Source organism: Bos mutus, chromosome 4 (genome assembly GCF_027580195.1).
Source record: "Bos mutus isolate GX-2022 chromosome 4, NWIPB_WYAK_1.1, whole genome shotgun sequence".
Classification (NCBI taxonomy): domain Eukaryota; kingdom Metazoa; phylum Chordata; class Mammalia; order Artiodactyla; family Bovidae; genus Bos; species Bos mutus.
Window position 1 is genome coordinate 48,493,195 of NC_091620.1, and position 26,779 is coordinate 48,519,973.

At 40.3% G+C, this 26,779-nt stretch overlaps 1 long non-coding RNA gene across 1 annotated transcript; it reads left to right on the top strand.

Annotated features, from left to right (window-relative positions):
* The first annotated feature begins 1,631 nt into the window (after positions 1–1,631).
* On the top strand, positions 1,632–26,183 carry LOC138987534 (uncharacterized). The gene is made up of 3 exons (XR_011463892.1): positions 1,632–1,763; positions 24,078–24,235; positions 25,648–26,183. It is a non-coding gene; the product is annotated as an uncharacterized lncRNA (long non-coding RNA).
* Positions 26,184–26,779: the final 596 nt, after the last annotated feature.

Below are 26,779 nucleotides of genomic sequence, written 5' to 3' on the forward strand. Positions count from 1 at the left end.
CTCCAACACCACAGTTCAAAGGCATCAATTCTTCGGCGCTCAGCCTTCTTAACAGTCCAACTCTCACATCCATACATGACCACAGGAAAAACCATAGCCTTCACAAGATGAACCTTTGTTGGCAAAGTAACGTCTCTGCTTTTGAATATGCTATCTAGGTTGGTCATAACTTTCCTTCCAAGGAGTAAGCGTCTTTTAATTTCATGGCTGCAGTCACCATCTGCAGTGATTTTGATTAAAAGCATTTCCAAAAACACTGTATATTCTTACCAGGCTCTTCAGTTCTGGAGCAAGCAGCCAGAGAGAGGCCCAGGGTGCCTGCAGCCCCTTTAAGATGCCTGCTCTTCCTTGCACAGGGGCCTGTGGGAGGGAGCAGGTTTCTAGGGCCCTCTTCAGTCTGGGAAAGTTTCCAGAGAACTGGGCTTTCTTGAATGCTGGCAGTGCCTTCTGCTTTCATGGAAACATCTAGGTGGGGAGGTGGTGTCAGAATATATGCAGGTTACTTTATGTCACTGCCTTATTGGAAGGGAGAAGGAGAGATCAACTTTCCAACCTTTACCCTGACACTCATTTATTAAAAAAAAAAAATTTATTTATTTCTGGTTGTGCTAGGTTTTCATTGCTGGGCACGGGCTTTTTCTGGTTGTGGCCAGCGAGGGCTTCTCTCTAGTTGTGCAGTCATTGTAGTGGCTTCTGTTGTTGCAGAGCACGGGCTCTAGGCACGCGGGCTTCAGTAGTTGTGGCACACGGGCTCAGTTGCCCTGTGGCATGAGGGATCATCCCCAACCAGGGATCAAACCTGTGTCCCCTGCATTGGCAGGTGTATTCTTAACCACTGGACCACCAGCGAAGCCCACCCTGGCGGTCATTTAGTTTAGAACCTTTTGTTTAATTTTGTGAAAGATGATGCTTGGGTATTTTGGCTTTGTGTTTGAGGGTACAGGATTCACTGCTAGGGTCACTGCTGGAGTTCCCCTTTACTTGATCAGGACTCAGCTATGGGTTGTAGGCTTTTTACTTGAATATCCTTGGAAGGAATGGAACCTCTATAATAATAAGATGATGCCGAATATTTGTAAATCACTTTAGAGTTTGACAATTGCATTTGTCTCCATTTTTAAATTTAATTTTACAACATCTCTATGATGTAACTATTATCTCAGTGTAACAGTTCTGAAAATCAAAGCCTTGGGAAGAGAAAGTAATCTGACCAATTTGCTTACACTGGAAATATTATTAAATGCAATTACATGTGTAAGGAACTAAGAATGTAGCCTGGTATACAGTAAGTACCAGTTAAATGAAGCCACCTATTGTCACTCTCTTCCTGCTTGTTATATTTATTGTTAATTACTCTCAGATAGAATTGGCACTTCAGTCCAGGTTGCTGCCCCACACTGCCAACATTTTCTGAAACAGGAGCATGCCATTTCCTACTTGACCGTATTTCCTTAGTTTTTTTTTTTTCTTCCACTTTTTAAGGTTCAGAAACCCACCCAACAAGTAGAGCCAATGGGTTATAAGAACAATCTGGTATCTGATTACAGCATGTCGTCCCCTGGGTCACCATGTTGATTGGGGCTGTCTGGCTGGGCAGTACTTACACAGAAGTCAAAAAGAATGGTTCTTTCAGATGGAGAACTGAGGTCAAGTAGAGTCAACAGTGAAAGTCTTCTGGAAAGGTGGTTAGACTCCCCAACAACATGGAACATTTGAGGAGCTTGCAGTGAAAAGATTTCCCTGAATGCACAGTGGGCACACAGGTAAGTCTCTATCCCGTCAGAGGAGGTAACGTTTACCTATTCCAGCCCTGGTTGTGGGCTATGTTGGAGAGGATGAGACGTCTACAGTTCCTTAGATTGCACTTGAACATGAGCACAGATTCTTTGACTTCTGAGAAGCTGGCATGGAAGATATATTCCCTTATATGTCTTATAGTGCTCCCATACAAATAGTTCTTGCTTTCTCAGCTTTTAACCAAGAGGACAAGACTTCCCATACTCCTGGGCTATTGAGCAGAAGGCTCAATCTATCCTACAGACATTTGTGAAGAGTCGGGTAGGGTGTGGAGGTTGTGGAAGGAACAGACAGTCTAATCGACACACGGAGGATGACAAGCCTGGTGATTGTGGGCGGGGTGTTCTCACTGTCCACAGAGTTGCTGCCATTTGCAGAGCCTTCAGTAAGTGTAAGAACAGAGAGAAGGAGGAAGGCAGAATTCAGCCTACCTGGGCAAAGAAACCAAAGCTAGTTTCAGAGCAGGTATTAAGTCAGGTCACCTATCCAAGTTAAATGGAAGGAATCTGCAGTTTGATTTAGCTGACTGACACAGCATACAGACTGAAATCTCAAGGCTAATAATCTACCGGTAGTAAAAGACCAACTAAGCTGACTAAATTTCCAATCTTAATTAAATTAGCTAGTAGATATTTGAAGGGCTATGAGTAGAACATTGAACTGTAGAAATTGGCTCCATGTTGTAGAGATCTGGTTTCATGGACAAAAGCCCTCCAGTGGGCAGGAGGCAGCCTCTAGTGGTGGAAACAGCTGCACTTGAGGTCAAGGGGCAGCTTAGCAAAGTCCACTGGTTCTCTGAGTCTGTGACCCCCAAATAGATAAAATAAGAGCATGATCATAAAGTTTCTCTAATTTTTTATTCCACTTCTCAGTTTCATTCATCAGGCACCTTATTAAATTTTTCTATAACACATGAACCTTTAGCTATGTCAATACATAGAGTAAGGGTCGCCATGGCCCTAGCTTGGTGATGACTCAGTCTCCTGATCTGGGAAAGCTATATGCATTTCTACAGTATTCTACAATGTAATACAATTGCCTCTTTATAACCACAAAATTGACCTTCCCTGATGGGTCAGTTGTAAAGAATCCATCTGCCAATGCAGGAGATATGGATTTGGTCCCTTGTCTGGGAAGATCCCCTGGAGAAGGAATATGACCCACTCCAATATTCTTGCCTGGAAAACCCCATGAACAGAGAAGCCTGGTGGGCTATAGTCCATGGGGTCACAAAGAATTGGATATGACTTAGCCACTGAACAACAACAAACCCCTGAATGAACCATGTGGTTCTATGGGCTGATTTGCTTATTTTATTTGTTGGAAAAATATTTAATTGACTTCATACCACATGCAACATGTTATAGTCATTCTAGTCAAGCAGTTTGAGATGAGCTATGGATCATCCTTGTAGGGAATGTTAGCTTCAGGAAGACTAAAGTTTGTTCCAGTAGCCAGGGGCTGCTCTCATCCTCACCAGCCACCCAGCAAGTGTGCTGGGGCCACCAAAGACACCTTGCAAGTATACAGATGATGCAGCTGAAAATGGAACAAGGAGGAGGGGAAGAATGAGGCTGAGCCTCAGGAGACCAAGGTGTCTTGTGCATAGGTTTATAATCTTAAAGAGGTCATTTACGCTGTTCACCATTCAGATTCCTTCGCTGTAAATAAAAAATTTTGTTGCAGTGGTCTATGAGGTTCTTTCAGTTCTAAACATTTTGCAATTTTAAGTTCAAAACCATGACTAGAAAAGACCTCACAACACATGTTTTGGGGGTGGTGGGTCACCAGTGTTGCCCTTATGAGTATTTGTGCTTGGAGCTTCTTAGAGAGAGAAGACCCAAGGTTTAGAGTCATAACTGATTCTCCTAAGCTGATGTGGGTGAGAATAGGAAGCAACTCCTAACTGTGTAATCTTGTGCCTTCAACTGTGAGGTATGATCACCAGAAACTGAAACATTATAAAGAAATGAGGGATTTTCATCTCTACTAGGTTATTGGTAGATAATATATACATGTTTTATTTTATTTATTTATTTTTTTACACATGTTTTAATAATTGCTATTTACCTAGAAACAGCCAAGGTTTCATTTAGACTTACAGTAGAGAATAGGGTTAATTCCTTGTTTTCTACACAACCAAGTGGGAAGAAAAAATGGCCATTGTTTATACCAATACACATGTGGAAAATTATATTTTCTTTGAAGAGGCAGGATATTTTAAGGTATCATGGAGAAAGTGGTGGAAGGGGTGGGTTTTTTTTCAGAGAAAACAGAAGGATCCGGTTCTTTATGTTTCCGATGCTTTTCACAGATGTGACTTATTGGTTTTGACATCAGATGTTCATATGTTGGTTTGATTTATGGAGCGGCTAATTCTAAGGGTGGGAAAATCAGAACAGAAATTTTGGAATATCAATCACAATCGTCATCTGCTTCCTTGTCTGGCCTGGCTATAATTTGTGGATTCGACATGTAAATTAGACATTTTCTTCTTTAACAAGGAAACTGGAAAAAGTAATGTGTATGCATTGGTAAACAACACTTATATCTGCTTCAGGGGGAAATGATAAAGTTTTGAGTCTATCTCTTGAAAATGAGGACGATCTTTGTCCTCAGTTATTCAGACCCAGCTCCCAACAACTTTGTTTAGACTAGAGTTCTGTGTCTAGTTTGAAAGAATAATCAAATATAGTCGACAAAATTTCGACCTTGCCTTGATGTTTTGCATTCTTTGCCTTGTGTTTGGGAGGGAGGAGAGTTGCTGGGCAGATACGCAAGAGCAATCATTGTGCGATGATGGGAAGGATGCAGGAAAGACTGAGTCCAGAGCTCCCCTCCTCCTACTGTGGCCGCCAAATCAAGAGTTGGCTTGGATGTGTCATGACCTTGGCAGCCAGGCTGCCCTGAAGAGATGCTTCTGGGTGGAAAGTATTGAGAACAGATCTTGTAAATTCTGGGCCTCTGGGGAAAATTTTCACCAAAGTTTCTCCCTCTTTTATTTAGTTTTAGAGTCTGTCCAAAATTTACCAGAATGAGGGAGATCATTTAAGATTTGGGTTATGATGGTTGTCTTTTTCAGTGTCCTCAGTTGAACAAAAAGTCGATGTATAATGCCATTCAATGTGTGATATGGCTTGTTTTTTCAAATTGTCGCTCTGTAGGTCCCTTTGAAAGTTTAGAAGACAGTCTGGTTAAGTGGAAAGAGGCCCCAAAGCTGGCTCAGAAGAGTTGATATTGAGTCCTTCCTTATTATGTGGCCTGGGTCTTAATGACCCCTCTTACTTCATTTGTGAGATGAGGATAAAGTAATGCTTGTCTACTATGAGAATGTGCCACACAAACAAAAGATGCTAGAAGCAGCACATCTTGCTTTTCATTCATGTTGAAAATTTGTTTTTCATTCATTCTCATTTGGGCTGGAGAGTGGTGGAGGATGAGCTGAAAAATTCAGGGTGCAAGCCTTTCTGTAGGTGACTGTAAGAGGGTAGATTCTTTCCTGGTTTCGCCTATGATTTAAACTCATGTTTCTTCTTGCTGCCCTAGCCCAGGGCTTTTCCCCATGATGGTTGAGAGCATTTAATGGTCTGGGTATCAGCTTGCTGGAGGATTCGGTTTGTAGGTCTTATTCTCAGTGGTGATGGTGGGAGTGCAGTAGCACTCACAATTAGATCAGAATGGGCCAGTTCAAGATACCTAGCCACCAGGAGCATTCCCTCTCTCCATTTGTTAAATTTAAAGAGTCTATATCACCCTACCATCCCTTTCCAGGAAAATGTCCATTGGCTTCGTATTTTCTTAGTATCCACAAGTTAAATGCATTGAGCATCAGGCAGTGGTTAAGACCATAATCTTTGATCCAGATGACTGCTTTCAAATTCTGTCTCCTTTACTTTCAGCTGAGTGGCTTTCTGTAATTCATAGACCTCTCTGTACTTGAATTTTCTCATATGTAAAATGAAGGCAATAACAGTACTTACCGAATAGGATGAAAATGAAATAATTTATATAAAGTGACTAGCATGTTGCTTGGTATCTGGAAAATCTCATTAATGTTATTATAATTATTCAATACAGACAAAATTAGTGTTTGCTAAGGTTTGAGCTGCAGTTTTTGATAGATTGTGTGAGTTGATCCACTAAATCAAGGATTGGCCCAATTCCTGGTTTTGTAAATAAAGTTTTATTGGTACACTTTTATTGGGCCATGCTCACTTATCAGTATTTATGTGCTGTCTCCATTGGCTTTTGTGCTGTGGTATCAGACTTGAGTAGTTGTAACACAGATCATGTGTCCTGCTAGCCTAAAATGTTGACTATTTGGCCCTTTTATAGAAAAAGTTTCGGTCTCTGTCCTAGCGTATTGATTCACGGGAGTTCTAATTCCGCTTCTGTGGCTGACTTGCCTGATCTTTGATAACAATATTTAATCGTATTGTTTTCCCCACATTTAAGAAGAATGATCAAAGAAATCTGTTTGGAGATTTGACACATTGTTACCATCATTGCTAATTGAGCAGGCAGGACAAATATCTCTTATATAATAGAGCCTATGGAATTGAACATGTAAGATAACTTGCATGTAGGTCAAGGCAGCCTCCGCTACAAATTTCCTGTCTGTTATGACTTTAACCCCCAATTTCATCCTTACCTAATTGATGTACTTTGTAATTATTTTTAAAAGGAGAAAACATGAATTGAGCACAGCAGCCACATCAGATTAAGGCTTATTTTATACTGATATTCTCAAGATCTATAGTAAAACTCTTAAGCATTGGAGACATAGATATCTTCTATACTTGACATTTTAAAACCATAGCGGAACATAAAAATGTGAGAATGCAGATTATCCTAAAAGTGACATTTTTATGATAAAAGAAATCTATTAAAAAGTCATGAATGGCTACAGCCATTTGTCGTTGTTAACAGTATAATGATGTGTTAAAATGCTAGAGGAAGGATTATGTCAGTGTTTGATGTTTTTATAAGTTGCTGCTGTATAAAAATGTCAAATAAGAATAATCTTATACTTGACATTTTTCACTTGGTTTTCACTCTTAAAATAGCTCTGTGAGTTCTGCTTACCCTTTTTGCTCACAGTTTTGATTTTCTCTTAATAATTTTCTAGGCTTATCCATGTCACCGTTTTATTTCCTCCTTATTAAACCTTTTCTTCCTTTTAAAGAATTTTCGTTACTCTTATGTATTCCTTTAAATCTGCTCCAATTCCCTCTTAATGTAAAAGAATGAATTCCTCAATTTTGGGGTGAAAATCCTGAAATAGTATCCCCATATATACTCCTGGGCTGTTCTCACAGTCTCTTCATGTGATCAGAGATAAGAAGGTGCACCAATTCTTTCATGTTGGGAAATAAACTTATTCTTCACCTCCTTTTTTAACATTGTCTTTTCAAATTCTATTTCTGGCCTTCCGCATTTCATTTTATCTAACCAGCTCTGTGCTTATATGCCCGGATTACTTCCCTTTATGCAGTTACATGTGTTTTGAACCCTGTGGAAGATGCTCAGCTCCATTCTGCTTGAGATGGGCTCAAGATTCGTATTTAGAAAGAGTCTCTGTAGGAAAAAGGAGAAATTGAGAAAAAGTCATCAGTCGGTACTATGAGCAATGTAATAAATGAGAATACCTAGTTTTGGAATGGGCTTGCATTTTTTTCTCAGTATGCATGTGTGTGTGTGTCTGTCTATGTGTATATATATGACAGAGTGCATGCACATGTGTTTGGATAGTTTGGAATCTTTTATAGTCTTTGATTCCCTCACATCATACACACAGACCCTATCTGTGTGCTCACAAAGAAATAATAATATTTTTTAAAATGAGTTGTTACATTTAAGAGCTTGCTTCTTGGTTTTTCGAATGAGGCCTTTGGACCTCAGTTCCACCAATTTCCTTCCTTATACTCCCTGCAGATTTTTTCTTTATCTTTACTAGTCCCATTCTTTATAAGTAAATGCTCCACCTCCTACCTAAGAGAATCCCTTCACCCATGTCCTTGAGACCACTTCATTGGCATTCCACCTGAACTTCATCCTATTAGGAGTAACTATCGTCTCCTGCATCTTTAGTTTCCCCCTCTTCACTGACTTTAAACCTCCCCAGTTCTTTTCTGTCTCGAGAGACCCTTCCTTGGTCCATTTTGTACTCAAGCTAACAAGTCCCTCCCTTGTTTTTGCTGAGTGGTCCAGGTCTGTAATATCCACACCGTCACCCATCTACTCACTCCTTGTGTTCTTGCAGGGTGGCTTCTGCTTCCCACCAGGTCCTGAAGCTAGACTTCTGAAGGTTATAGGGAGTTCTTGACTTCCAAGTCCAGTCATCTGTTCTCGATCCTCATTCTTCCTGGGTTTTCCTCCATATCTGAGACCCTCCTCCTTGCAACTCTCTTTCCTCTGCAGTCTACATGCTAAGCTCAGGTTCTTGCACCTCGGGTCTCCCTCTTCCTTATGACATGCCCTACTCTAGCTGTGCCTGACAGTTCTGTCCTTGGTCCTCTTCGTCTTTGTAACCCCTTCTCATCTCCAGAGACATTTGCTTATCTGCCTCCAGGATTCACATTTGCCAAGCTAACACTGCTCTGCTTTCCTTAGTGGGATATACTGATCATCTCTTGTATGACCCTAATGTCTGCAGAGAGAAGTCTATCAGCTAAATGCTGGATTTGGGAAATGCTATTTCCATGACCTTACATAAATCAAATGAATCAAATGTTGTTTTTTTCTTTTTTTAATTTGCTGAAATTTTTTCCCTCTTGCTGTTTTATAAACAGGATGTTTTGAGAATTCTCCTCTCAGCAGGTTCCAAACTCAAACTAACATTACCATTCTTACAAAATAATAAACAGCTTTGGGCTATAAAACCTTTCAAATTGTTTTTTCACAGAGAAGGGATTTGCATGCTGACTCATTCCTGCTATATTTATAACCTATCGCTGAACCACTGCAAAGGCAAGATTTCTAATAAAGCTATGGAAATTACATGCATTGCAATGGAGCTGAATACATTTACATTGTAGTATTTTAACATTTCCAAATTTATTGCAGATTACCTTGTTTGTGCATGTCTGTGCTTTAATGGTTTTTTATAGCAGAAAATAGTGGTTTATGATTGTATTCCCAGTAGAAATTTATTATGAATCCACCATATGGAGTATTATATAAAACCAAACTTGTAACATGGGTAGTTTTATTATCACAAAGCAAAATCTACTGTACATTATTGAAAATTAGTGATAATAGAAATGTCAAAGAAGTGAAGTTGGTTTATGAGGGGAGTCTTCATTTTGTGCTTAAATTATCACAAAGATTTTAGATTTTGTTTTAAGATGAAAGAGTATTCTTTGACATTTAGGATATCAGATAATATAACCGTGTAGTATTTCTTCCCTCTCCTGCTCTCTGGTTCCCTCATGCTGATATTTGCTAAAGCAGGAGAGGGACAAAGGGATTGCACGAGCATTCACTTCATGCACAAGTCCATCTTCCCATAAGACTCAGTGGCACACTGGGATGACCCAGAGGGATGGTACGGGGAGGGAGGTGGGAGAGGGGTTCAGGATGGGGAACACGTACACACCCGTGGCAGATTCATGTTGATGTATGGCAAAACCAATACAATATTGTAAAGTAAAAAAAAAAAAAAAAAAAGACTCAATGGCAACAATTTCTAGTCATCCCTGACAACCATAAGCCATTAGAACTTTCCATGAGCAATGGTCCTGGCAGCTATTGCTAGAGCACATGGAGTCTAGTTATTTTCTTCTTACCTAACATTTATTGGGCATCCTACTTGAGGAATTTTAAGTACCTATTTCTGCTATCATTTTCAGCTCAGAGAGTGTAAGGGTGAGACCTAAAGAAGTTTCATATTTATGTCAATCAACATCTTGCATGGACATCTCCCAGGGACTTTATTTTTGGCAAGTTCCCAAACCTTTGCAATGCACCTACAGGTTTGTTTTTTTTTTTTTTTAAGTGTGTGAGGTTAAATAAATAATTGTCTGACATTTTCTACAGAGTCTATGATTATTTAATAAGCAGGAGTTTTTTTATTGTGCTTAGTTTTTCAGTTGTATCCGACTCTTTGCAACACTTTTTTTGGACTATAGCACATAAGGCTACTTTGACCAAGGGATTTTTCAGGTAAGAAAACTGGAGTGGGTTGCCATTTCCCCCTCCAGGGGATCTTCCCAACCTAGGGATTGAACCCGGGTCTCCTTTGTCTCCTGCGTTACAGGCAGATTCTTTACCCACTGAACCACTGGAGAGTCAGGAGAGACTCCACATAATATAATCAACAACATTAAAAAGTAAAAACATTGTGCATGATACCTTCTTTTGCTACCCTTTGTGAGTGAGTGTGTTTATTTGGAAGACTTTTTATTCTTCTCACATATTCATTGTACCCCCAGGAAGGACTGGCATCACTGGTACAACCACCTTGAAAAATCAGGAGGGAGCTGGAGGAGGGGTTTTCTATCATCCAGGATTCTGCAGAGGGTACTGCCATGTTGTGTGGTCAGGAAGGGCAGAACTGAGTGTAATGCTTCATATATTTGAATCATAGCCCTGAGTATCTGTCCATGCAAAAAGGTTTATTATACAGATGAGTTAATGTTCTAAATAGGGGAAAATGTAACAAGTTTTGCAAATGTAAAGCATTTTAGAAAAAATCCTAAAAGTCAATTCATTATATGTCCCTAAACTGGTTATTAGATGTAGTCCTATCCCAGTGGCGAGATTTTGGTGATGGGACTATCTGAGCTCTGAGAATGTTTATATTCATAACTCCAGTCTGATCCCTTTTTCTTGTCTAAAGTTCCAGCAAAACTTGAGCAACTTTGCTACTAACAGCAAATGGTTCATTTAAAAATTCAAAGTGTCTATGTGAAGTAAATTTTATACTCCATGTAAACTCCTGTTGAATTTTTGAGAAACTCAATGTTTTCAAAATTCATGGGCATGAAGATGTTGTTTTGATTGCTTGTAATGTCTTTGAAGTATGACATTCTGTACTTAATGGTTCTTTTTGTTATCTGACACTCTACATCAGAATACGAAATTACAGCTTGTGCCTCCTACAAGGTTGAAAATTTAGTTGACTGCTTTTTAGGCAGGGGGCAATTGACACTTAACCAATAACTGACATTATTTTGACAAACCTTGTTAAAATATTTTTTATAAGTATAGGTAGGATAGCACACTGATAGTGAAAGTGAAGTCGCTCAGTCGTGTCCGACTGTTTGCGACCCCATGGCCTGTAGCCCACCAGGCTTCTCAGTCCATGGGATTTTCCAGGCTTGGATACTGGAGAGGGATGCCATTTAGCACACTGAAAACTCATGTAAATTAAGAGCTTAAAGGAGTGACTGGCTAGGAGTTTCCCGTGGCTAGACATGTATCCCTTCAAACAGCTGTTTTGATATTTTATGTTCTGTAGATTCTGCCGTTTCAAGTCTTCTTAAGCTAGTGATGAAAACTCAAAATGTTGAGTAATAGCTTTTCATCAGGACACCAGGTTAATAAAAGCAGAACAGTCCTCAGTGCAATGATCTTCCAGAGTGGATCCAGTTTTCTCCTTATAAGTCTTCACTCTTACTAATAAACTACAGAGAAAACATGAACTCCAAAGAGGGTGCACAAGAAGGTGAGCCAGAAGGAGAGCGTGGGGAACTGAAAGGATTGACTTTGCCTCGGTCTGAACCATGGACCCACCTGGCGTGGACCACATGTATTCTTTAGATAAATGGCTTTTTGAAAAACAGGAATAAAACTGCTTTCCTGTAAGATTTACACACTCCCAGTGTCTCCTGTTAGTTTTCCTAGTTCTCAGCATCATTTATTTCTCAGACTATGTAGTTTCTTATTACATTTCATTTAATTAATTATTACAAAAAGCCAACAGCTCAAATAGAACAACATAATTTCCCAAATTGGACATATAGGCACCTGAGAAGAAATTAATCAAGATAGAAATGAGCAGACAGCTGTGAGACAATCAAGTGATAGCAAGAAGGGACATAATAAAGCACATCAAAGAGTTTGCTGGCAGATTGTACATCAGGACTGAACAAAAAGGATTATGCGTGAAAATCACTAATAGATCCTCATACTTTTAAAAAACTGTATATTGAAATGGTTGACATAAAAGAAATTCAAAACCTTGTTTTTGCTTTTGGATTTAACATCCTCTTAAAACTGTAGCTGTCTCCTAGGGACAATACACTTGGGGACAGGATGGGAAAACCATTGGGCAGATTCATGTGTAGTGAAATCATGTTCTAAATTATATTTCTTTCTCATATATTTCTTCAAATGATCAACTTTTGGTCAAAGACATACTTTGCAGATGCTTCTGGCTAAAAACATGAAATTTTTGTTTTGAGCTTTTTCTGCTAAGAGAGTGACAGAGTGCTCAGTTGACTAAGTCAAATATCATTATTTCAAATACATCTCTACAGCCTTTCCTGGAATAAGAGTCTGTTAAATAACAGCAGATATGTTGAGTCTTTGGGAAAATATGAAAATGATTGCAACACATGCCATCAATTTTTAGCAGTAGGTCTCAGTGGTTTTCATTTCAATCCCAAGGAAGGGAAATGCCAAAGAAAGTACAAACTACCACACAATTGCACTTATTTCACATGCTAGCGAAGTAATGCTCAAAATCCTTCAAGCTAGGCTTCAACAATACATGAACCAAGAACTTCCAGATGTATAAGCTGGATTTAGAAAAGGCAGAGGAACCAGAGATCAAATTGCCAACATCTGTTGAATCAGAGAAAAAGCAAGGGAATTCCAGAAAAACATCTACTGCTTCACTGACTATGCTAGTCTTTGACTGTGTGGATCACAATAAACTGTGGAAAATTCTTCAAGAGATGGGGATATCAGACCACTTTATCTTATCCTGAGAAATCTGTATGCAGGTCAAGAAGCAAGTTAGAACTGGACACAGAACAATAGACTGGTTCCAAATTGAGGAAGGAGTACATCAAGGCTGTCTGTTGTCACCCTGCTTATTTAATTTATATGCAGAGTACATCATGAGAAATGCTGGGCTGGAGGAAGCACAAACCGGAATCAAGATTACTGGGAGAAAGAGCAATAACCTCAAATATGCTGATAACACCACTTTAATGGCAGAAAGCAAAGAGGAACTAAGGAGCCTCTTGTTGAAGGTAAAAGAGGAGAGTGAAAAAGCTGGCTTAAAACTCAACATTCAAAAAACTAAGATCATGGCATCGGGTCCCATCACTTCATGGCAAATAGATGGGGAAACAATGGAAACAGTGAGAGACTTTATTTTTGGGGGGCTCCAAAATCACTGCAGATGGTGACTGAAGCTATGAAATTAAAAGACACTTGCTCCTTGGAAGAAAAGCTATGATGAATCTAGAAAGTGTATTAAAAAGCAGAGACATCTCTTTGCCAACAAAGGTTTTTAGAGTCAAAGCTATGGTTTTTCCAGTAGTCAAACATGGACATGAGATTTGGACCATAAAGTAGACTGAGCACCAAAGAATTGATGCTTTTGAACTGTGGTGTTGGAGAAGACTCTTGAGAGTCTCTTGGACTGAAAGGAGATCAAACCAGTCAATCCTAAAGGAAATCAACCCTGAATATTCATTGGAAGGACTGATGCTGAAGCTGACGTTCTAATACTTTGACTACCTGATGTGAAGAGCCTACTGATTGGAAAAGACTTTGATGCTGGGAAAGATTGAAGGCAGGAGGAGGAGGGAATGACAGAGGCTGAGACTGTTGGATGGCATCACTGAGTCAGTGGACATGAGTTTGAGTGAATTCTGGGTGATAGTGAAGGACGGGGAAGCCTGGTGTGCTGCAGTCCATGGGGTCACAGAGAGTCTGACACAACTGAACACAACTCAGTGGTGGGAAGAGGGAATGTATCAGAATCGTGTGTGTGTGTGTATGTTTCTCTTCCAACCTACACACTTTCCTTCCAAGGGAAATCTGTATAATATCTAGATGGGTGGCCAGCATCTCTGATGGATGTGTGTGTGTGTCTGCATTTTTGTGTGTAGTTTGAGAGAGCCCTACATGTGATGCTGATACTTAATCCCCTATGTGGAAGACGATCAGTTTTTGTATTTAGATTTATGAGCTCAATAATCAAGTGGCTATTTCCTCCCCTGTGCTCTCCATAATTTGGGTTAGCTGCCAAGTTATGCAAACAGGCAGACTTAGTGACTAAGAGTTAACTTAGTTAACTGAGAAACTAGCATTCTCAAAGATTTTCTAAAATGATAAAATAAAAACATTTATCCTTTATTAAAATATCTTATAATATTTATGCATATCTAGATATCCAAAATAGAACTTAAAAGAAATATCATTTAAATTATCCCTGATTAATTGGTTCAATTTCATACTTTATTCCCAATCTTTGTCCATTCCCATAACTGCTATAGCTACCTCTTAACTTTCTTGAAAGTGTCAACAGACTAAATTTAGAATTAAAACATGCCAGAGTATGAAGGGCTCTGAAGATTCTTAAGATTCTCAAGAGTCAAAAGCTTTTGAAGATGATATCCAAGTATCTTTTGATCTTTGTCACAATCACAAGGGGCTGTATTTTATTTAGAGTCTTAATTAATAAAGACAGATTTATTTATTCCTTCTAGAATTCCTAATCACTTGCTTTCTAGCTGAAAGCCTGGATTTTGCATTTTGGGAGGGAATGGGTGGCATCTTTTATAGACTCATCACAGAAATAAAAGAGGAAGAAATTTGTGAAATTAAGTGAATGGATTCTCATCACTATAACTTTTATTTCAACAGCTTCTATGTTCTAATTTCTTAGTACTTGCAGGCATTTTATTTATCTTCCATTATAAATATAACACATAAGAATGCATTTTTATGTCTGGTGTTTCTAACTACAAATTTAATCTACATCAGGATTTAATCTTTATTTTATATTTTAAACAGATTATAATAGGATTTTAAACAGAGAGACAAGTAGTTTCTTGGAAAAAGTGGATTTGATACTTTATCCTGACTTTTCTCCCATCTGTGGATTAAATAAGCTCATATTGCTATATAAGTGTCACTGAAAAGAAGTTGCATCTATTGAGCCCCTGTTGTGTACCTAATACTATGCTGGATGCTTTTCATATTTTCACATTTATCTCCTTGACAACCCTGTGAAGTATTGGTCACTAAGTCATGCTCAACTCCTTGTGACCCCTTGGACGTAGCCTGCCAGGCTTCTCTATCCCTCAGATTTTCCAGGCGAGAATACTGGAGTGGGTGGCCATTTCCTTCTCCAGGGGATCTTCCTGACCCAAGGATTGAACCTAAGGCTTCTGCCTTGGCAGAGGGATTCTTTACCACTGAGCCACATGGGAAGTTTCTATGAAGTATAACATACCTCAATTTTAAATGAGTGAACCCAGAGTCAGAGAGGTTAAGTAACTGCTCAAGATTCTTTAGCTATTTAATAACTGATCTTATTTCATTATTATCATTAATGATGATAATTTTTATAGCCACCATTTATTGAGTACTTTCTAGATGTCAAAGATATTATATTTTTGGCATACAAACATGTTTCCCTCAGACAGCAAATAAATTAATATACATATTTTATTGGTGAAGATATGAAAGGTCAGAGAGGTTAAGTAAACCTTAAGTTTACTTATCTTATGTTTTCAAGATAACATAGCTAGTCAGCGACAGGGTTTGAGTTTTTCCAGCATTGCATTTAACACTGGCTTATGTACTTCACAAACATTCTTATATATTCATGAACAGCCATATTATTAAAATAAGTGATCAGTTCCCACAGCCATCTTGAAAAATATTTTTCATTCATATGCTAAACTATATCTTGTCTATCATCTTTTCTAGTCACATTGCTCTGTAGTTGCTTCTGTTGTAACCTATACGATTGGTGATCTGGCAGCAGTTGGTCATTTACATGGTGATCGAACATGAATATGTGTTAGTATGAGTTAAGGGTTTGCTTTATTCATCTGCTTTCCTTCCAGTCTAAACACTGAGCTAAAATTGAGACACTGACATGATAATTTATTGAAGCCTGACATTTCTGGGCGAGATTTGTTTGTCCAACTCTTGAAAGCCTGACTGAGTTTAAACTCTATCACAGGCATCAGTCAAAACACTCAAGAATCATGGGAAAGAATGGTCCTTTTCCTCCACAGCTGCTCTGCAGAAAGGGGATTGCATGGGAAGACTTCTCATCTTGGCAGAATGTTGCTAGGAGCAAGGGCTTTTCCTTAAGAGAGAAGCCGCCTCCTCCCTCATAAGCGTAAAGGATGCAGGAATGTCACATTGCTTGCATTCTTTTGATTGTTTTCCTGACTTCCATTTTGTTCTGGCACTTGTCAAAACTGTCAGCACCTTCATTTTTTGTTCATCCTGTTTCCCAGCCAAGGATAACTTGTAATAGCTTCAAATTTCCAAGTGCCTGCATTTGGCTGTGAAATAGCACTGTGCAATTCTGCAGCTCCAGAGGCTCCCACTACCCATCATTGTAGGATTCTAATGGAAATCTTCTCTGAGTCCTTCTCTCAAAGTTTCCTGGCTCCTCGTGGTGTCTGGGTGGATGGTCAGAGATGACGGCTCCACCCCGGCTGTTCTCTGAATTGGAGAATTGATTGATCTTTTACCATCATCTGCCAGCTATGTAACATTTGCAAGCCCTTCCCTATTGATCTTGCAGGGATTAATTTCTTGTTTTTATTATTGAGATGTTTCTGAGATGAAGAGTAATATCAGATTGCCTAAGTCCCTGGAAGAGGAAGACAAACATTCAGAGAGCTTTCGTATATATTAGAGAAAAAAGCCCAGAGGCCTGGACAAAGTTGATAATTATCAAGCTCATGAAACAAGGTTTCTTCTTCATAGATCTCTACTGAAAAATACCCATAGGATTTTTATTTTCATTTGAATATGCAGCCCACTGGTGACTTGGTAAAGAAAATCTCTTAGTTGCTGAAGAATTAAATAATGTATTCATAGCATTTCAAATAATGGACTAAATTTTTTTTTAATAATTTATTTGATACCCACTCATCCCATTCATTCAGCAAAGATTTCTTAAGCACCTGCTGGGAAATGGGTAGAGTGTTGTGGTTTAAAAAACACAAACACTGGAATCAGACTGTTGTTGTTTAGTCCCTAAGTCATGTCTGACTCTTTTGTGACCCCCATGGACTGTAGTCCACCAGGCTCCTCTGTCCATGGGATTTCCCAGGCAAGGATACTGGAGTGGGTTGTCATTTCCTTCTCCAGGGGATCTTTCCAACCCAAGGATCAAACCCACATCTCCTGCATTGGCAGGCTGAGTGGTGGCTCAGTGGTAAAGAATCCGCTTACCAACACAGGAGATGCGGGTTCAATCCCCGGGTTGGGAAGGTCATCTGGAGGAGGAAATGGCAACCCACTCCAGTGTTCTTGCCTGGGAAATCCCAGACAAGAAGAACCTTGAGGGCTACAGTCATGGGGTCATAAAAGAATCAGACAGTTTCAAATCCTGGTTTCTCCATTTAGAACTCTGTGACCTTGGGCAAGCTACTTAACCTCTCCTGCCTTAGTTTACCCATTTAAAAAATGGAAATGGTATGTGCCTCATAGAATTGTTTTGAGAATTAGATACACAAGAAACTTTTGCATGTAGAAATTCCTTAACAGCTGTTGTCATTATTGCTTAAGGTGTCGTGTATCTTCCTATTATACAACTATCGAAGGAAAGTCCTCCCCTGAAAATTGTTGATAATGTACTCAAATAGTCAAAATAAAGGCATGAGGAAACATAAAATACAGAGTTAAGTAACAGTATGGAATCTGTTGATTAAGTACCAGTGACTTTAAGGTTTGGGTAATACAGGTTAGAAGTTTCGCAGGAAGGTGTGATTCAGTGCCTGCGTAGTCAGGGAAGGCTTCAGGGAAGATGAGGAAGACTCTCACCATCTAGTCTCAACTAACTTTGTCCATTTGCCCATCACATCCTTATTGTCTCTTTCCACCATCCACCCCCAACCACTGACCCCATCTAACTGAGCTTCTCAGCGATCCCTAGGCACTTTTCCAGTTCCATGCTTTTACACACACATGCATTTCTCCCTTCCCTCTATTTTACTTTTGCCCAGTTATCATAAAGTTTTTTTGAACAGTGGGTCATTTCCTTTTAAACTAAGCCAGAATTTCTGACCCTTGCCTTCCCTGTTAGCCTGCCCTGGCTCACCTTGATCCTTGACTTTCCCTAACTTAGTCTCTTACCCTGAAACTGCCCATTCTCTTTTTTCTTGACTCCTAAATGTGAAAAAAGGGGTTAGTGGTACCCAGAATCTATGAGCTTGCATTGTGAAGTTCTCAGTCTATTTGAAGTGAATTTGAAATCCATCATGTATATTTTTATATTTTATAAATGTATGCATCTAGCCAATTAAGCTGGAAATAAATAATCAGAATGAATCCTAATAAGTGCTGAGCACATATCAAAGTACTAATGGCATAATTTCTGGAGAATAGGGTAAATGCCATCTACTTTTAGGGCAAAGGCATATTATCTATCAGACTGAAAACTCTTATTTTCAAAAGGTAGAATTTAAAAATAAGCTCTTTAAGGTCTTTTTTTTTTTTATTTTGTATTGGGGTATATAGCTGACTAACAAACACCATTGTTGACAGTTTCAGGTGAACAGCAAAGGGATTCAGTCATACATATATACGTGTATCTATTCTCTCCCAAACTCCCCTCCTATCCAGGCTGCCACGTAACACTGAGCAGAGTTCCATGAGCTATACAGTAGGTCCTTGTTGGTTATCCATGTTAAATATAGCAGTGTGTACATGTCCATCCCCAAATCCCCGGCTATCCCTTTCCTCCATCCTCTCCCACCTACCACCCCTCTGCAACCATAAGTTTGTTCTCTAAGTCTGTGAGTCTCTTTCTGTTTTGTAAGTTCATTTGTATCATTTCTTTTTAGATTCAACATAAGAGATATAATATTTCTTCTTCTCTGACTTTAGCCAAAGAATTGAACTTCTGAATGTCAGAGCTGACAGTGTCTTTTGATTAAAATGTTTCAGGGCATAGGTATTACTTCTGATTGCACAAGCCTGAGTAGGAGGTACTTTTCTAAACTGCCTCATTGGTAGAGGCTTGGGGAGCCCTAATGTATCTGTAGAGGACGCATGATGCAGGCAGCTGCTGTGCAGGTCACACAGTAAAACCAGGAGACAAGATGAGACAGCAGTTCTCTGACTATAGCCGGCAACCCCCTCCCGCTCTGAAAAAAGATCACAAGGTGTTGAGTCATGTCATTGATATTTCCTTCAGCCTTTCTCCCATTGCAAGGCTTTGCTTAAACTGACTGAATTTCTGAGGTCAGATGCTGAGATTTTCTAGAAAAGTGCTCACAATTTGCTTTGCCTGAATCGTCCCATTTAACATCCCACAGCGTGTCATACAGTGTGGGATTTGGGGAGCCCACTAATTAACTGTGTGACCTTGGGAAAGTCATAGTCATTGGGTTGAAAAATAACCCTGACTCCTTCCAACTCTGTGCTGCCTGGATCTCCATCCTTGCACGTATCTCTCCGTTCCCCAAGACTCTTTCCTCATTGGCTTCTAGTGGGAAATTCTGCATGTTGTGCTTAACAGGCTGTTAAATTATCTTAATTAAAGTGTCAAGGGATAAAAATTGAAGATTACTCAGAGCTGCCACCCCAGCCCTTCCCCAGCTCATCCCCAGCCAGTTCAGGAAGTCTTTTGCTAAGAAGATGCTGATGTGCAATACTTAAGTAAGCACTCTATGGGGTAACAATGAACCACTGGATTCCATGGTCTTTAGACATGGGGTGAAATTGAACTGTGTCTCTTTTTGACAGATTTTTCCATAAGCCAGAACGTGATGCCTCTGTCAAATTCAACACTTTCATGAAAAAAAGACTACTGCTGTTGCTGCTACTGCTAAGTCACTTCAGTGGTGTCCGACTCTGTGCGACACCATCCCTGGGATTCTCCAGGCAAGAACACTGGAGTGGGTTGCCATTTCCTTCTCCAGTGCATGAAAGTGAAAAGTGAAAGTGAAGTCACTCAGTCGTGTCTGACTCTTCATGACCCCATGGACTGCAGCCTACCAGGCTCCTCTGTCCATGGGTTTTCCAGGCAAGAGTACTGGAGTGGGGTGCCACTGCCTTCTCTGAAAAAAAGACTTAACAAAGACTTAAGGGGAGAAAAGTAGGAGTAAAAAATTCAAACCTTATTCTCTTCCTCCACTCAGGCCAAGACAGCTCTGTTCAGAGGAGATGATGTTGGGCTTCACAACCTGCTCCTTCTGTGATGCTTCTGAGTTTGAAGAACTATGTCTTGGAAGCCCTAGACTTGGATCATAATTTTCTAAGAAAAGCAAATCCTTCTAAAGTAGTTAGTTCAGAATTTTTATCTGGATTAGTCTAATATGTAGGGAAATAGCTGGAACAGGATAAGTTTATGAAGACAAGACTGGCACTACACATTTTCTAAGGTGAGAACAAACCACTAAAGTGGGAAAGATATGGCCAATCTGACTTGATATTTAAATAGAATTGGCAGTTAGCTAATGTGAGAGAATAGCTCTTACAGAGCTCCTCCCCCACATCTTCCAGCCCACGAGTTCCATGTCTGAAAAGCCCACTTGTTCTGAGAGGATGTTTAGCCTAATGGTTCAGCTTTAAAGCCAGACTGCCTGGGGCTAGGCCATGACCTTGGGACAACTACTTAATATCTCTGCCTCAGTTTCCTCACCTGTGAAATTGTATAAACTAGTACTTATAGTATTGTTATGCGTGTTCAGTGAGTTAATATATTTATAAAGGCTTAGACCAGTGAGTGACTTAGCAGCAAACCAGCAATTGGCATGCAAGGAGTGTCCAAGTATCGATATTGTAGGAACGTTGTTTAATATCCAAATAAAGCAAGGAAATATAAGAACACAAAGTCATTGTTGATCATTTAGATCTCAGCATGAATTAATTCCCTTCTCTGTTCTGAGGTACTCTGAGAATCCTGGGGACCTTGGGAAGCTAGAAATGAGAAGTCAGAAGAACTGCTGTACATAAGTGAAGTGGTGAAGCAAATGCTTACTTGACTCAAGGCTTTGCTTTTGAGCCAGCTTACCTATTATTCTGTCCATTTGAACTTCCTTTCACACTGTGATTGTAGATTGTGAATTCATTGGCTCCTCGTTATTCAGCCAACCCTGGCTTTTCTGATGATGGTTCTTAGAGACTCTTCCTTGTCTAGTTGGGAATTAAGAGATGCTTTTAGCATCCTTTTTTATATCTTTTGTCTTAACATTCGGGCAGACAATCAGTGGACACTGTTGGTTTATTAATCTTGCTCCTGTTCTATTAGGGGTAAATGCTGGCTTCTCTTAATATGTGAGTAGGTGATAAAACATCTTTGGCTCTATTTCCTCTTCAAAGAAGATCCCTTATAGAAATGGTTCTCAGACTTGAGCATGCATCAGGAGATAACAAGACTCACCAGGAGGCTTGTTAAAATGCACATTATTTGGCCCCATACCAGTTTCTGATAAAGTAACTAACAAATGGAAGCTGAGAATGTGCAGTTCTAACAACTTTCAAAGTGATGCTGATGCTGCTGGTTCAGGGACCACACTTTGAGAACCACTGTCCTAGAGTAGAATTCCCACCATTAATTGCATATTGGAATGTCCTGGAGAACTTTAAAAACCCTTGATGCCTGGGTCCCACTTCAGATTTTCTAACTTGACTTTGGGTATGGCCTGGGCACTGGAATTTATAAGAACAACACAGTACTTTTAGCCATAGAGGATTATGACTGAAATTATTGTGATTTAGGGGGAAAAAGTAATTTGCCTGTGTGTACCCAAGATTTTGGGACTTCCCTGATGGCTCAGTAGTAAAGAATCCTCCTGGTAATGCAGGAGATGCAGGTTCAATCCCTGGGTCGGGAAGATTCCCCTGGAGAAGAAAATGGCAATCCACTCCAGTAGTCTTGCCTGGGAAATCCCATGGATAGAGGAGCCTGGAGGGCTACAGTCCATGGGGTTGCAAAAGAGTTGGATACAACCTAGGGACTAAACAGTAACAACAACCCACACTTTCACTTCAAGGGCAGATTCTCGTAGGATAGAAATACAATCTTTCGTTGTATTTTGTATTTTATATTATATTTTATTGTATTTCTCCTCAAACAAACAGAAAACCCCCAAAAGCTGCTTTCTGATGAGGATGACTGCATTAACCGAAAAAGAAAAAGCATTTTGCTGGGATCCACAAGAAAAGAAATTAGTACTAAAGTAAGGAGAATGCTTGTGTACAGCCAGTCCTGGGGACAGGGTAATGAATAAATACTGCCATTGGCGTTATAACCCCCATGGCCTTTTTTCAGCCATTCAGTGGGAGGGGTGCTCCCCCACTGTGTTGCTACAGAGTCAGAGGGGCTCATGCCCACTTGCTAGCCATGGTAACCAGCAAGAAAGAATTGGGGTTTTTGTCCACCCAGAGCAAGTGACTCTGGATCTGCTAGATAGAGGTTGGGCTATAATAGCTGTTAATATACTATGGAAAAGGCTGATAATGTGCCTCTTGTCAGACTCCAGGATAGAGGCCGTGTGAAACAAGAAGTTTAACTAGCTGTGGCCTTTACTTTATTTGATAAAGTGTAGTTTACTTTCTACTTGAGCTTTTTATTGACCATAATAATTCTAATTGAAATAAACATTTTGATTACAGCTCTGTTCCGCAACTGCTTAATAGGGAACTAAAATAACTTTCAATAATCATTTTGTCCAAATGGGATTCATTTAGCCTGACAGTTATTCCAGGCATTTATTGGCATGCGGCAGGCTGGGAGTGTTTCCGAGTATAATTACGGGAACATTTTACACTGGGGTTAACCTTACCAAAATGACAGACTGAAAAGTGGTGTAAAGGAGCAAATAAAACCCATAATCTGCCATAGAAACTCATAAATGAATCCCCTTTCTCCACTGTTTCTGATGCCCAGTGCTCTAGTTAAAATTAAAAGGAGTTTTCTTTTGAAACTGACAGTCTGGCTGCAGGAGCACACTTTAATGAGGGTTCACTGTAAACCCAGTGCTTCTGGGCTACGAGGAACTTTATAGCCACGAGGAATTCTTTGGGCTCAGCTGGGCAATCGGGGTTGTAAGGTGGCTGAGGTTGGGGGACAGAGGGAATTTATCTTCGGTTCAGCAGTCTCCAGGCCCCATCCTTCAGCCAAAGGGGGAACAGCGTTCCTTGTCATCTGTCCTTCTTAGTTAGGGGATCAAGGAGATGAGGAGACCACCAGACTTCCTGGGACATTGATCCTTTTCCTTCATGGCTTTGTATAGCAGAGTCATCTGCTGCATGTCCCATTTTCTTTCCTGGAAACCACCTACACTCAGCCTCCAGCCTGAACCACATGAGAACTTCGATGTGTGAAATGGGAAACCAGCATCCTCACGGACAGGATAACAGAAGAGACCATCATGGCTTTGGGGGTGGGCCATCGGAGCATCCTTGCCACAGCTGAGATGAAACTGAGTGTTCAGTGTTGTCAGCAGGGGTGTGCTCGGTCTGTGGGGCAGTGCAGATAGAGCACAGCTGTGACCTGGAGCCTTCTGAAGGGCTCAAGGTTCTTCTGAATGTAAGGGGGTTAGGTGGATTTTTTTGAGGAATCCAAGGGCAACTTTAGGGCTTCGCTGTTGGTTCAGATGGTAAAGAATCTGCCTGCAATGTGGGAGACCTGGGTTCAATCCCTGGGTTGGGAAGATCCCCTGGAGAAGGTAATGGCTACCCACTCCAGTATTCTTGCTTGGAGAATTCCATGGACAGAGGAGCCTGGCAGTTACAGTCCATGGGGTGGCAAAGAGTTGGACATGATTGAGCGACTAACACACACACACACACACACACACACACAGGCAACTTGAAGTCCAAAACAAATTATGCAAGTTCAGTATTATCACGATGGGTGTTACTTCTTTATATCAAATGCTGTCTTTAAAGTTCTTTGAAAAGGAAACTTACACTGCTGAAAATACATGTCTTTGAGTGATTCAGTGACTCATCAGGGGTTTGATAAGGTGACAGACTTGCTGCAGTTGCTCTGTGTTCGTTCATTGAAATCAGCTACTACTTAAAAAAAAAACTCCTCTGCTGCTCCAGCTAAAGAGAGAAAAGACCTTTGGCCAGTGTTTAAGTAACAGTTTCCATTTCCAAACTGTCCCCAGGATCACACACTCCAGGGTGATGCTTCTGTCCTGGGTGCTTCAGGCTCACCTGCTGCTGCTGCTAAGTCGCTTCAGTCGTGTCCGACTCTGTACGACCCCATAGACGACAGCCCGTCAGGCTCCCCCATCCCTGGGATTCTCCAAGCAAGAACACTGGAGTGAGTTGCCATTTCCTTCTCCAATCAGGCTCACCTGGAAGGCTTTAATTTAGTAAAAATCCACACTTGAAGGAAACCATGCCTGAAGCCACTCTGCCTTTCTGGACTTAGCAGTTAACCAGGCCAACGCAGCTTTTTTGTTCTTTGAATGAATTTGATTGGGTTTTTAGTTACTTAAAACTGAAAATAGCCCAGCTAATAAATAGAAATTTGGTGTTATTACACTAAAGTCAAGTAATGTCATAAGGTAAATTTATACACCTGGATAGGAAAGGACACTGTGACTCTCCTCAAAGGCAGAGCCTGATATATTAGAACTCTAGATTAAATAGATTTTCTTATTTGCTCCAACCTCTATGTAAGTAAAAATAGGATCTATTAAATGTTGACAAAAGTGATTAAACCTCGTGCCTGCATAAAAGAAACATTTCCACAGAGCAGACATTAAATCTTTCACAGGCGTCACCTGCTAGAGTTTGCCTGTGTTGTGACATAAAAGTCACCATCACAACCTGCTCCTAGAGCTGGCTATAAGCACTCTTGCTTTCGAGTCTACATGCAGATCATCTTTTGCTTACCTAAGAGCCTTTCCTTGTTGTATTAGAAGCTGTCACAGAGTATATACTTAAAAAAAAAAACCCTCAAACTTTGATCTTTTTACAAGCCTTTGGAGGCTACCCCTTCTCATAACGCCTGTGCAACAATCCTCCCACCCTTGCCCCCAGAGCAAAACAGTAGGCCTTCATATTCTGGATGAGAAAATAAAAACGGCACATTCTCTCCAGGGAAATGGCTACATAGGACGTGGATCGAAGACATTGTTTTCCACCTATAAAAATCAACGCTGTGCTTTGTTTATGCTGTTCTAATTACAATTGTGTCTCTCTTGGATAATTTCCTTGTCTACCTCCATTTGTGAGCACAAATTTGACAGAACTGGAGCAGACAGAAAACAGAGGTGTTTATTATAACCAACATTTATTGGAACACATCTCTTTTACAGGAAGGATCATGTCCATATGTTTATAGTGGACCAAAGGTGTAGGGATATCTGCTTTGGGGAGGGAGAGTCCTATTCTAAGCCAAGCAGATGAAAACTGCAAAACGAAATTAAAATTCTAGAATTTTGGGCTGAAGTAACTTTTGTGATTAAAAAATTTATAGTGTAACAACTCTATGCCATTTGTCAAAATCTGGATCATCTCCGAGTGTAACTTTGAACTTCCATAATTGCAACTCTAGTGGGTTAGGACTGCTTTAGTTTGCATCCTTCTTTGTGCTTATTCTGAAGTTCCAGATTCCCTTCCTAAGCAGGCAGTGGGTGAGGTGACACTGATAGGCAGTGTCATAGTGCCATGTTTTGTGTGGCTCTTGGTTCCACTTTTTGATTGTGCTTTCTTTTGTCTCTGTAGGAGAATATTCATTGACCACCGATTTCTTTTTGGAATAGTTCTTACCGCTGATCTCTTTCTCATGGTCCTGTAATTTTAAGAAATTTTAATGAACGTCATTCCATTTTCAGTAGAAACGCAAATACAAAATAAATGAGTATGTTGTTTGAGAAGAACAAGTATTCACTGGTGTCTCAGGAACAGCTAAGAATGACCGGGGTGAATTCCGCTCCAAGTAGTGCTCCTTCCTAAACAAGTTCTAGTCTTTGATTTCCCTGCTTACTCACCACACGTTGCTCCCATAGGGCTCAAGGTCATTCTCTATGGTTTTCATTACTTGGTTCCTTGCTGATTTCTACCCCTGTTTGTCTCTGTTACAAGTTGAATTGTATCCCTTCAAATTCATATGTTAAGTCATAACTATCCTCAGTACCTCAAAATGTGACTTTTTTTGGAGATATTTTTGCACATGTAATTAGTTACAATGAGGTCACACTGGGGTAGGGTGGGCCTCTAATTCAACATGGCTAGTTTTCTTGTCCAAAGGGGAAATTTGGACACAGACACACAGGGAAAATGCCATATGAAAATTGAAGTTATGCTATCACCAGCCAAGGAACTTTCAGAAACTATGAGAGAGACCTGGAACAGATTCTTCCAGGGCCTTCAGGGGGAGCACGGCCTTGGGGCCCCCTTGATCTCTGCCTTCCAGCTTCCAGAACTATGAGACAATAAATTTTTGTTGTTTAAGCCACTCAGTGCATGGTATTTTATTATGGAACCCTAGCAAACTAATCTCTCATTTTCACCATTTCTCCAAACATTCATACATGCACACAACACACTCACTCACTTGCTCCAAATTTTATCTTTCCTTTGTTCTACCCTCAGTTCAGTTCAGTTCAGTCGCTCAGTCATGTCTGACTCTTTGCGACCCCATGAATCGCAGCACGCCAGGCCTCCCTGTCCATCACCAACTCCCGGAGTTCACTCAGACTCACATCCATCGAGTCAGTGATGCCATCCAGCCATCTCATCCTCTGTCGTCCCCTTGTCCTCCTGTCCCCAATCCCTCCCAGCATCAGAGTCTTTTCCAATGAGTCAACTCTTCGCATGAGGTGGCCAAAGTACTGGAGTTTCAGCTTTAGCATCA